A 13259-nucleotide genomic window follows, 5' to 3' on the forward strand; every position below is an offset into this window, starting at 1 on the left:
TTTTAGAATGGCCCAATCAAATTCCTGAGCTTCTGTGGCAAGACATGAACATTGCTGTTCCCAGACGCTCTCTGTCCAGACATACCCCAAATGTTCTCCTCCACCAGTCTTACACACTGCTTTTGGACAACTTTATGCCTGCACTCCTGGTGCAAAGATTCAAGCAGTTCAGCTTGGTTTGATGGCGTGTGATCATCCATCTTCCTCTTGATTATATTTCAGAGGTTTTCAATTTGGTAAAATCAAGATCATTTTTTTCCAGAGCTGTATACGTTTGTTGTAAAGTGACCAAATGTAAAAAAAAAAATAATAATACTATGAATACCTTTGCAACCACTGTGCACACTGCTTCACTCTCAGTCTGTTAAAACTTGGTGCGCATGAGCAGAGTGCAGTGTTGATGTATTTGGTGTTCTGGCCCGGAGCTGGAGCCGTGACTTTTTGAATAGCTCAGAGGGAACGCTGTCCATCAGGCCTAATGTACGTGAATGAGAGTTATATTAGAGGGGAGATGAAGTTAGCGCATCCCTGCCAACGAAAACACTCCGAGCGCAAGGTGTTTTCCATACGGGGTCGCGACCCTCACAACATGTTTTCAGGGACGAGTTTAGAAATGCTGAGTGTTATTTGCTCAGTTGTTCTGCTGACGTTCTGACATGCGCTCCGTGATGGGAATGAATAGCTGTGCTGTTTCTCTTTTTTCCCAACTCTCACGAGTCGTGAGTCAGAGCCGCGGGACATTAAATTAATTACGAAGATTCCGGCTAAAGCGATGAAGCGAACAGAGAAAGTTAGACCTCACACTCGCTTTGTTTTCTCTCTCTTTATTCTCTTTATCTCCTGGCATGGTTGCTCAGGTACGAGGATATGTCAGAGATGAAGACAAAATTCAGAATGCTTATAGAACTCATTGCGCTCTTTCCAAAATATGCTGCACGAATCGTGTGTGTGTTTGGAGGAGCTGCTGGATAAACCAGCCATTGGTCAAAAGTTTGAAGTTTGGCACCCCACACGTGCTTAACCTTGTTTTTAATCTGATTTGTGCAAATACAATACTTAGCCACCACCCAGCAACACCTTAGCAACCACTTTGCAACACCACAGCAACTGTTCCTCAAGTACAAGGATCTGTCAGATATAAAGACCAAAATTCAGAATGCTCATAGAACTTATGGCGTTCTTTCTGAAAATACGCTGCACGAATTGTGTGTGGGGAGGAGATAGATAAAAGCAGCTATTGGTCAAAAGTTTGAAATTTGGACACCCCAGACATGCATAGCCTCGCTTTTAATCTGCTTTATGCAAATGCATTACTTAGCCACCACTTTGCAACACCATGGCAGCCACCACAGGTACCATAGCAACACCATAGCAACCACCACGGACACTATAGCAACTGTTCCTCAGGTACAAGGATCTGTCAGAGATGAAGACCAAATTTATCGTGTTCTATCGGAAAATACGCTGCAAAAAATTAACGGATGCACAAATCTGTTTGCCGTACGAATTCACCTAATAAAATATGAATGGAGAGCCTAACATTCCATTTTACACACCAGCTGACTCTTTGCACGAAAAGCCTTGTGTGCCCAGCGCCCCAGTACCCTGTGTGTATGGAGGAGCTTCTGGATAAACCAGCTACTGCTCAAAAGATTGGACACCCCAGATTAGACCAATGAACAGTGTTCTCCACTACACTGTCTGATTTTGCCTTCACAGAATAAAGCATCGTCTCTTCAGAAAGATCAGAGACTTGTTGGTTTAGACTAAAGTAAATTTTGACATCCCAATATTCATGTTACACAATATAACAGAAATAAATCTAGTATTACTAGTATTATTGAAGAGGCAGGGAGAGAAGGTGGATAAACTCTTGTAAACATTTAATTAAAACTGTGTTGAGAGACTCTGGCATCTCCACATTTCTACCTCATTAACGATCCCCAGGCTGTGAGGATTTGGCGTCCCGGGCATTTTACATAACTGCCGTGTTGCCCTGACACCGCCGGCGTGGCACGAGTGTCCAATAGCGTTTCCTCCAGCTCTGAAGGACAGAATGAATTCATTGTGTAATTGAAGTGTGTTTCTGATCCCCCGGCGCGAGAGCAGCGCCTCGGGCTGATATCTGAGGAGGACGAGAGAGAGAGCAGAGTGGCTCTCTCGCTCCGTTTATACTTTTCATCACACTGATCTCCTCCGTGATAAGAAGTTATTCACTTGGAACTTCCTGCAGATTTATTTAACCTTGTGTTAGAGAGGAAGAGGACATTCCGTCAAAACACACAAACCCACACACACACACACACACACACACACACACACCAGCCGTTCAGAGCTGCTGAATGAGCTCAGATCTACATGCAGTTCACAGTACTCTTTATACCTTGAATTCATACACTTACATACATACCCTTCTATATCACATTCCCATACCTATTAATATTATAAATTCCCATTTATAACCATACAGATCTATACCCATCCATACTTGCACCTACCTACACCTGTACCTGTCCATACCTGTGCATATCTATTCCTATCTGTACTCATCCACATTTAACCCTATCCATAACCATACACACCCATCCATTTACATAAACATACAGCTCTGGGAAGAAATAAGAGACCACTTCAGTTTCTGAATTAGCTTCTTGTGATCATCCATCTTCCCCCTTGAATATATATCAGACGTTTTCAATTTGGTAAAATCAAAGAAACTCATTCTTCTTTTTTTGTTATTTCAGCCATTTCTCATTTTCTGCAAATAAATGCTCTAAATGGCAATATTTTCATTTGGAATTTGGGGAAAATGTTGTCTGTAGTTTATAGAATAAAACAACAATGTTCATTTAAAAAGTTCATTTTACTCAAACATATACCTATAAATAGCAAAAATCAGAGAAACTGATTCAGAAACTGAAGTGGTCTCTTACTTTTTTCCAGAGCTGTATCTATTCTGACCTGTCCTAACCCAGACTTATACCCATCAATACCATAACTGCCCTTACCTATACCTGTCCATACCATCCATCCATCCATTCACAAAAGTGTACACATCCCTGTCACACTCACACAAATGGACAAATTGTGCCCAAAGTGTCAGTATTTTGTGTGGCCACCATTATTCTCCAGCACCGACTTAAGTGTCTTGGGCATTTAGTTCATTAGAGCTCAGTTTCTGAAGGTAGGAGATCAGCCCCCTAGTGCTGGCAGCTCTTACGTAGCCTTAGACGACAATGCCACCACCCCCATGCTTGACTGTAGACAAGTGAATTTGTGCTAAGGGCACCGAAATGTCAAGCGAATCTTCATTGAATCTAACAACTGAGCCACTGTCCTCACTCTACACTCTCACTAGAGTAACTAGAGTTCATTAATTTCTGTTGAAATGATTGTTTCTGTTATTAATACAAATTTCTGAACGGTTAATAACCCATTAGAGAATAAAGGAATATGAGCTGAATTGAAACAGGTCTGGATTAATGTTCTGAAGAGTGCTGGGCTTGATGGTAGCAAGTGCAGGCCCAGGTGCTGACAGTGAACTGATTTAAAGAGGAAATGCTTCCCTGAAGTCCGCTGGCCTGCGGTTTCGCCCTCAACTTAATCAAAACAAAATCCGCCCTTTACTGCCGACCAAAACTATGCCCTGTGTGTGCTGCTTGGTCCCGGGCCCACCCCGAGCACAGCACTGGCCACCCCCCTCCACCGAGACACCACAGTAGTCATATGACTGGAAAATAAACATTTAAAACTGACTTATAAAAACATAATTAACATTAAACACTATTTTTCCAATCTTCAAACACCGAATGTAGGTGTCATGCGGGCCAGACGTGAGGTAGACTCATGTAGATAAAGTAATATAATATTAAGTGGTTAATATTACATGTGTTACGAGGATTAGGGATGGTTAACACAAAGAGTGTTAAATAGAAAGAGTCAATGCAAAGGGGAACATCCAACACGTAAAGTCTAAACACAAGAAAATGTGGTTTGGCAGTGGTAAACAACTGGTGAAAAGGGCAAGGCAAAAAAAAGAGGTAAAAAAAACACAAAAAAAGGAGTCGGTAACAAGAAAAAAACAATCAAGAGAAACGCTTAGTAAAAGAACTAGTAAGCTAGATTCAATACCTGGCGAGAATCAACTGAAACATGGGGGGCATTTATACAAGCACAGACAGGTGTGGGCAATCAGAAGCTCGGAGAGCTTGAATGCGGTGGGAGTTAGGGGTGTAACGGTACAGAAAATTAACGATTCGGTTCACACCTCGGTATAAAACCCCGAGGCTCGGTACGTTTTCAGTACAATTGGTGGCCTCACAGTTATTAACTACATAATAACAATGTATCTTCAATATAATCTCATACTGTCATCATTACCACCCAGCATGAACCATAACCACTATCTAGTAGCCTCTTAACAACCTAGCAACACCATAGTAACCATCTGTCTATCACTGAGCAATCACTAAGCGACATCATGGGAAATACGATGCCTTTTGTGCCACAGAAAAAGCCAAGTCACATTGTAGTACCCATCTAGTAAAGAGTAAGAGTAAGTAAGTGCAGTAAAAGCCATTTTAGCTTTTATTCCTTTAGGAAATTAACAGTTAAGTTGTAGTTAAGTATGTTTATTTTTTAAGAAGGCTGAATTCTACACCTACAGAGACAGTTCTCTCACTCTTCAGCATTGCTCCTCATACTGCTTTAAGCTATGCAACAGTTTTCCATGATCTTTATCCTTTCCGTGAATCTGAAGCACTCTTGTATTGATTTTTCTGCGTTCTGTGTTGATGATATGCAGCAGACGCTCCATCCCATCCATTCATATCTGTCTGCATGTCACTCTGCCGTGGAGGCCGTCTTCACCTTTCTGCTGCTTGACTTTCTCTGTTCATTGAGTCGTGGCTGGAGGTGCTGAGAGCGTGGTTGACCCCAAGATATGAAGTGCTGCACGCCGGCTGCATCATAAGCCTCCCTCGCTCCTCGCCCGACACCTCCGAACATTTGGTTTTAATTTGCGGCCGCTGGCGTTGCCGGTGAGGACAGTGTGATAATTGTATTCTGAGCGCTGGGGCTGAATGTGAAACCCTCATATGGTCTGAATGAGCCCTGGCTTTGATCTCCGCGAGGCTGCGCTAATCCAGTACGCTTGTGTTTGTCTCAGCTTGTTAGAAAAATCATTTCCTCATTTATTAAGGGAGGAGTGCAGGAAGGCAATGTGAAAAGGAGCTGCAGAGCTGGATATTAAGCTGGGAGTAACTGGACAGTGAGCTTTACATTTCTATTTACAATTACAGCATTTAGCTGATGCCTTTATCCTGACTAACTCATAATTAAATAGTGCCAGTCACATAGTGATGTCACTGATTGTTACTGTAATGTGATGTCACTGAGTTTCAGGGTGGTATCGCTGTTAATGTGATATCGCTGCTAATCTATGTTCACTGATTGTCAGGATTTTATCGCTGTTAATGTGATGTCACTGTCACTGTGGGATATCACTGAAGATTAAAGTGATAACACAATATGTGTAAGGGTAATATCATGGCCAGTGTGATATGACTCTTACTGTGATGTACCCGAGTTTCAGGGTGATATCACTGTCAGTGTGATGTTATTATCAGTGTGATATCACTCTCAATGTGATGTATCCGAGTGTCAGGGTGATATCACTATCAGTGAGATGTCATAGTAAAATATCACTCAATATGATATACCCAAGTGTCGGGGGGAATCACCGTCAGTGTGATGTCACTGTCGGTGTAATATTACTCGTAATGCAATGTAATTGAATGTCAGGGTGATATCACTGTCAGTGTGATGTTATTATCAGTGTGATATCATTCTTAATGTGATGTACCCGAGTGTCAGAGTGATATCACTATCAGTGAGATGTCATAGTAAAATATCACTCAATATGATATACCCAAGTGTCGGGGGGTATCACCGTCAGTGTGATGTCACTGTCGGTGTAATATTACTCATAATGCAATGTAATTGAATGTCAGAGTGATATCACTCTCATTGTGATGTCACTGTCAGTGTGATATCACTCTTAATGTGTTGTATTCGAGTGTCAGGGTGATATCACTGTCAGTGTGATTTCACTCTCAATATGATATCACTCTTATTGTGATGTTCCCGAGTATCAGGGTGATATCACTGTCAGTGTGATGTTACTGTCAGTGTGATATTATTCTTAATGTGATGTACCCAAGTGTCAGGGTGATATCACTGTCAGTGTGATGTCACTGTTGGTGTAATATTACTCGTAATGCAATGTAATTGAATGTCAGGGTGATATCACTCTCTCTGTGATTTTACTATCAGTGTGATATCAATCTTAATGTGACGTGCCAGGGTGATATCATTGTCAGTGTGATTTCACTCTCAGTGTGATATCACTCTTAATGTGACACTCCTGAGTGTCAGGCTGATGTCACTGTCAGTGTGATTTAACTCTCAGTGTGATATCATTCTTATTGTGATGTTCCCGAGTGTCAGAGTGATATCACTGTCAGTGTGATGTCACTATCACTGTGATATCACTCTTAATGTGACGCTGCTGAGTGTCAGGGTGATATCACTGTCAGTGTGATTTCACTCTCAATGTGATATCACTCTTATTGTGATGTTCCTGGGTGTCAGGGTGATATCACTGTCAGTGTGATGTTATTATCAGTGTGATTTCACTCTTAATGTGACATTCCTGAGTGTCAGGCTGATGTCACTGTCAGTGTGATTTCACTCTCAGTGTAATATCAGTCGTAATGTGATTTAATCAAGTGTCAGGGTGATATCACTGTCAGTGTGATGTTATTGTCAGTGTGATATCACTCTTAATGTTATGTACCCGAGTGTCAGGGTGATATCCCTGTCAGTGTGATATTATTCTTAATGTGATGTACCCAAGTGTCAGAGTGATATCACTGTCAGTGTGATGTTATTATCAGTGTGATATCACTCTTAATGTTATGTACCCAAGTGTCAGAGTGATATCACTGTCAGTGTGATGTTATTATCAGTGTGATATCACTCTTATTGTGATGTTCCCGAGTGTCAGGCTGATGTCACTGTCAGTATGATTTCACTCTCAGTGTAATATCAGTCTTAATGTGATTTAATCAAGTGTCAGGGTGATATCACTATCAGTGTGATGTCACTATCACTTGTGATATCACTCTTAATATGAAGCACCCGAGTCTCAAGGTTTTAGATCAGTATCACTGTCAAGCTAATATCACCATCAGGGTGATCTTATCTCTCTTCTCTTCTCTTCTCTTCTCTTCTCTTCTCTTCTCTTCTCTTCTCTTCTCTTCTCTTCTCTTCTCTAGTTAATCCAGATGTTAAAGTGTTGTTTAGCTCTCTGCTGCTTTCAGGTCAAACTTTGACGAGAATCTCACGGACCTGTTGATCCCTCTACCGCCCACACACACACACACACACACACACGCTAACACAGATGCATGCTCTCACACACATCTGGAGCTGGGAGAGATATGATTGATGATGGATTTCCACTGGAGGCCGGTGGTCTGTGGGAGAGGGAGCGGAGGTTAAATCCCAGCGAGAGCTGTAACGGCCGCTGGGACGCTTATCACACACTTCACACACACACACCTCGCCTGTTCAGCACAGCTGCTGTGTGTGTGTATGGGTGTGTGTGTGGGTGGTTATGTGGATGGACGATACTCTTTATTTGGTCTTTATTTACATGTTACAGGTGTACCGATTCAAAGCAGTGATGGTTTTGTTGATATTATATGCAAAAACAACTGGACCTCGAGGCCATTGCTTATGTGATGTCACTAAAAACAGCTGCAGGTTAGACCCAGCCATGTTTCAGCCTAAACCGCTTTTAGAACGAAGCGCTGTACAAACCAGCCAATCAGAGCAGAGCTCACTTTCATATATGAGTTCTGTATTGTGCTTACTGTTGGCCTTGAAAAAGGATTTCAGACTATAGCCTTTATTTGCATCAGTGTTGTAAACAAGAGACTGTGTTCTGTTTGGTATCTAATGAGTGTCAGGTTTGAGTACCGTATTTTTGAGACTATAAGGTGCACTTAAAATCCTTGAAATTGTTGCGCCTTATAATCCGGTGCACATTATGTATGAATTCTACCAGTCAGGTATTATAGAGCAGTAAAGACACTCCGCTGAAGTACAGCATTATAAAGGTACGTTTTCAGTAAAGTTTCTTAAGCGCTAAGGCTGGGTGCAGCAGCATTAGCATTAGTTGCTAACCGCAGCACTAGCACTTTCACTGTTCAAAGGCGAGTATATTGGACTGTAGTCTGCGTTTTTGCCATGTTAAAACAAGCTATGTGGGACGAATTAATAGCTAATAGAGCCTTGGGTTACCGGAACTTTTAGGGATTTTCAGTCCAGCCATATCAGGCTTTTATGCTGTGGTTAGCGGCTAATGCTAATGCTGCTGCACCCAGCCTACTTAGTAATAAAACTCTTGCATCCGGACTGCAATTGAAAAAACAGGGGGACCCGTGAGTTTTTTTTGGCTTTCTCGGTCACGTGACATCGTGTTCAGTAGCTCCTTCATTTCCACTTGCTGTTGTGTTTACGTGTAGTATCTCCGTGGAAACGCGCCCCCAAAGTGTAATTACGGTGCATGTGAGTCCAGATGGGACTAAAATTATCAGAGGACCACGGAGATCAGCGCAGAAAAACACATGGTCATTCCAGAGGAGAATAAAATCATAGAGGACCCCCCATAAAAGAGAAAATCACCCCAGGACCCCCTTAGAAACTAATCCTGTCCAGATAAAGCTTTAGACAAAATACTGGAAAACTAAGCTTACTGTAAATAAATTGAAGCTCTTTTCTTTACTTAAGTAAACCTTTTTAAGGAGAGAAATCTGTGTAGATTAACGGAATCAGATGATTCAGTAAGTCGTTTAGTCGTTTTGACTCCTGCATGGAACCCCCCTCAAGCACCACCCCTCACCCCTCACCCGTAAACCCTCACCAGAGCCCCACCTGCTAGATCAGTTGAAGATTTGGTTCAGAACCTCAATCATTACACAGCAGGATTAGCTAGCAGACTTTGTCTGAGCGAGGGATCTGTACCTACTGTCTGTGGCAAGTCAGCAGATGAGAGAGATTAAGAGCAAGTGCTTTCAAATAATGAGAATAGAGCTGGTGAGAGCTCTTATTGTGAGCGATTTTGTCTGAAGACCTGCTAGAGCTGTTAGTGGTTAGCAGCTCATTCTAATTTAAAAGTTTGGAAAGCTAACGGTACCAGTGTCCACTGGCACTTTTTTTTAAATGCATGTCGCCGTACAGGATCTCTCAGCTTGTCGCATGTGGGCGTGTCCATGACGTTTTTTAATTCAAAGGAAGCAACAGATGCAGTCAATAAAAAGTTTAAGATTTTTAATTGTTAATTAATCTCACTATAATCTTTAGTTCTATAAATCCATATTCCACCATTTTTAGCTTCAGCTTTCAGTATACCGTAAGCTTACTGTCAATAAACAGAAGCGCTTTGCTTTACTCAAATAAACATTTTTTAGGAGAAAAATCTTTGTAGATTGTCGGAATCAGATGACTCAATAAGAACCACCCCTCACCCGTCAACCTTCACCAGAGCCCCGCCCCCTAGATCAGTTGAAGATTTGGTTGAGAACCTCAATCAGTACACAGCAGGATTAGCTAGCAGACTTTGTCTGAGGGAGGGATCTGTACCTAATGTCCATCAGCAAAAAAAAAAAAACAGCAAATAAGAAAAGAGCCGCTGAGATCTGTATTTACGTATGTGAGAGTGATATTTTTTGAAAAACTTGAACATGTTATTTAGAGCCCATAGACCTATTTTAGCTTGTATAAAAATAGATGCAATACATCTGCTTAGAACCAAAAAATGGTTCTAAAGCTGCTCTACCTGGAGAGTTGACTATGGCCACTGGTTAGTTTTGGACCAGCGGAGTCAACTTTGTATCAGAATCAGAGCAGAGGAAGCTTCTGTGTGTAAAAATAACAGTGTTCAGAGCAGGCTGCTGCTGGTCTGAGATCAGTGGGATTTGTGGTTGGGGGTTTTGGGAGTCAGATTTGGGATTTGATTTGATTGAGATTTAAAAAAGTAGATAGATTAACACAAAACACCACATAATTGTGAAATAGAATGAAAATGGTACATGTTTTTTTATTTTTAATCAAACAAAAATCTGAAAAGTGTGACGTGCAAAAGTATTCAGCCCTCCCTGTATCAATAGTTAGTAGAGCCACCTTTCAATAGGATTTAGGTCAGGGCTTTTGACTCTGCAATTCTAACACATGCATATTTTTTTTATCTAAACTATTCCACTGTAGCTCTGGCCGTATGTTTAGGGTCATCGTCTTGCTGGAAGGTGAATCTCCTTCCCAGTCTGTATTTGGCTCCGTCCATCTTTCCCTCAACTCTGACCAGCTTCCCTGTCCCTGCTGAAGAAAAGCATCCCCACAGCATGATCCTGCCACCACCATGTTTAACAGTAAAGATGGTGTGTTCAGGGTTACTCTGCCAAACATAGGCTAAACATTTAGGCTAAACAGATTTAAAAAAAAATCCAAAATATTTGCTGTAATCCTGATGCTGATTCTGAATTGGTTTCTATAGAATCTTTTGTAAATTATTCTGATCCTGATTATCATTCTGATTATGAGTCGAATTGTGGATTGAATTTGCAGTCTCTGGTTTCTGTTTCATTCTGTTTCAATCTGGATGAGTGCAAATTACAATTTTTTTTTCTGATTCTGGTTTTGATTCTGGTTCAAATTCGGTTTCTAAACCCAGTTCTAAATATGTTCCTAATAATTCTGATTTGTATTCTATTTATACTTCTATCTCTGATCCAGATATTTTTTCTAGTGTTTTTTGATCTGTTTCTGCATCTATTTCAACTTTTGATCCTGATTCTGTTTCTTATTCTTATTTCTGTTCATACTTCTGTTTCTGTCGCGAATTTACTTCTACTTTTGCTTATTCTTCTGATCTTGAATCTGTTTTTTATTCTTAATCCTGTTCATACTTCTGTTTGTGTTCCAAATTCTAATTCAGATTCTTTTCTTTTTTTTTTTTTGCTTAGTTTTTTTTAATCCTGATTTTTAGGCTGATTCTGAATCTGTTTCTTATTGTTATGACTGTGCATACTTCAGTTCCTGTTCCGAATTCTGATTCTTATTCTGTTTGTACTTATGTCTCTGATCCTGATCCTGATTACTTGTGCTTTTAGATCTGTTTCTGCTCCTATTTCAAAATTCAAAATTAAAATTGGTTTCTTATTCTAATTATTGTTCATATTTCTGTTTAGGTTCTGAATTCAGAATGTTTTTTTATTTTGCGTCTGCTTCTGGATGTGCCTTTTCTTTTTTACCTTTGCTTCTCTTTCTGATTCTGATCTTTATCCTGATTCTGAATCTGTTTCTGCTTTATCTGAAGAGCTCATTCTGGCTGCTGTTTTTTTTTTACTTGCTGAGGCATCTATCAGAATGACTCAGAGAAGATGAAGCTGCTGTTTTTGAAGAGGATAACTCTTGAGACTGAAGAGTAGTTGGTGAGAGTGAGATCAGCAGAGTGAGTGTGGCTCTTGCTGTTTTATTCAGTGCTGGAGTTTTGAGACTCGCAGGTCAAAACAGTCTGAAAGAAGAAGCTCCTCCATTTCCACTTGCTGGATCTCCACGAAAAAGCGTGCCCAAAGTGTAATTACAGAATGTGACTATGGACAAATAGCTATTTTATTAAACGTGAGGAGACGAAACTCAGGGATGTGAGTATGGACGGGACTAAAATTACCGGAGAACCACAGAGTTCAGCTAAAAACAGCAGTTAAGTAATTTAGCCTGTAATTTTCTCAGAGGACGTCTGAGAAAAACATATACATAAAGGACCCCACATAAAAGAGGAAGTTACCCCAGGACCCCCTGAGAAACTAACCCCGTCCGGATAGGGCTTTAGTCTTCCTTTTCTAGGGCGGTCCTGATGAGAACCTGTTTCATCATAATGTTTTTAAGGGCTTTGCATCTGTACTGGACAATACTTGTGGTTCAAGTTCTTGAATTTTTGTGGATTGACTGACCTTCATTTCTTAGTATTCATCTCTTTAGTTGAGTAGTTTTTGCCATAATATAGATTAGAACATTACTCAAATAGAGCTATTCACTGTATACCAACTGATGCTCTCAAACACATTAAGAGGCAAGAAATTCAAGTAATCAACTCTTGACAAGTTCAGCACAGCTGTTAACTGAAAGCCAATCCGGGTTTTTCCAACACTTTTTTTGTTTTCTAAATAATTCCAATGGTTTTTCTTCATAATCTTGCCTTCTTATGACATAGCAAATTTAAAATGCTTTAAAAACTGATTTCTGGGTTTGGATTACTGACTAGAGGCCAAAACCCAGTTTTGAGCTTTCTTTCCGTTTAGCACTTTTGGTAGGCACTGACCACTGCATGCCAGGCAAACCCCACAAGACCTGCCTGATGTTCTGAGTTCTGGAGATGATCTGACCCAGTCGTTTGGCCAATACAGTTCGTCCCTGAAAGAGGGAAAGCGTTTCATTTTGGTCGTTGCGGTTGAGATTAGGAAATTATTACTACATATAGACTCTAACATACCTATAAAACACATGGGGCATGTTATTATTATTGTGTTATATACATCCAGACACTGGCATGGAAGCTTCTCTGTGAGTAACTGGAGGCGAGTAGTCTAGACTCTAGGATTTGGAACCAGTCAGAAAGCAGAGGGAATGCCCAGCTCATGTTCAAGGCCTTGGTTTTACGGGCATTCTGGACAGGATTAGCCCCTGTGAGGAGGAGGAGGAGGAGGAGGAGGAGGAGGAGGTGGTGAAGGAGGAGGAGTGGGGTAAAACTTGTTAGGAAGAGAACCAGCACGCATAAATAACGCCAGTGAATACATTTTTCCCTTCGGAGGAGAGACAGGCTGTAGAGTTGTAGGGAAAGCAGCTTGTCCAGCTTCTCCAGCTTGTCCAGGAAATGTGTTCACTGAGAGTGAATCACGGTCCAGTGATCAGCTTTAATGAACCAGTCCGACCAGCAGAAGCTGAGAATATACACAGATGATAGACAGTCTCCTACTAAAGAGCAGCCAGATAGGGGTTTCCGATAAAGGCACATTATGCATCACCAGTAAGGAACAGGGGTGTGGCCATGTTTTCCAGTGGCGAGACCTGTAAAGCTAAGCTAAGATAAGTAAACAAAACCGTAATTATTAAAAAGCGTCATACAAACACTGAAT

The 13259-nt window shown here is 41.0% G+C and overlaps 1 protein-coding gene across 3 annotated transcripts in view; it reads left to right on the forward strand.

Annotated features, from left to right (window-relative positions):
* Positions 1 to 13259, forward strand: part of adamtsl3 (ADAMTS-like 3) — a 214658-nt gene that overhangs the window by 102808 nt on the left and 98591 nt on the right. The gene's annotated exons all lie outside the window — the stretch shown is intronic.

Source organism: Astyanax mexicanus, chromosome 16, assembly GCF_023375975.1.
Source record: "Astyanax mexicanus isolate ESR-SI-001 chromosome 16, AstMex3_surface, whole genome shotgun sequence".
Taxonomy (NCBI): Eukaryota; Metazoa; Chordata; class Actinopteri; order Characiformes; family Acestrorhamphidae; genus Astyanax; species Astyanax mexicanus.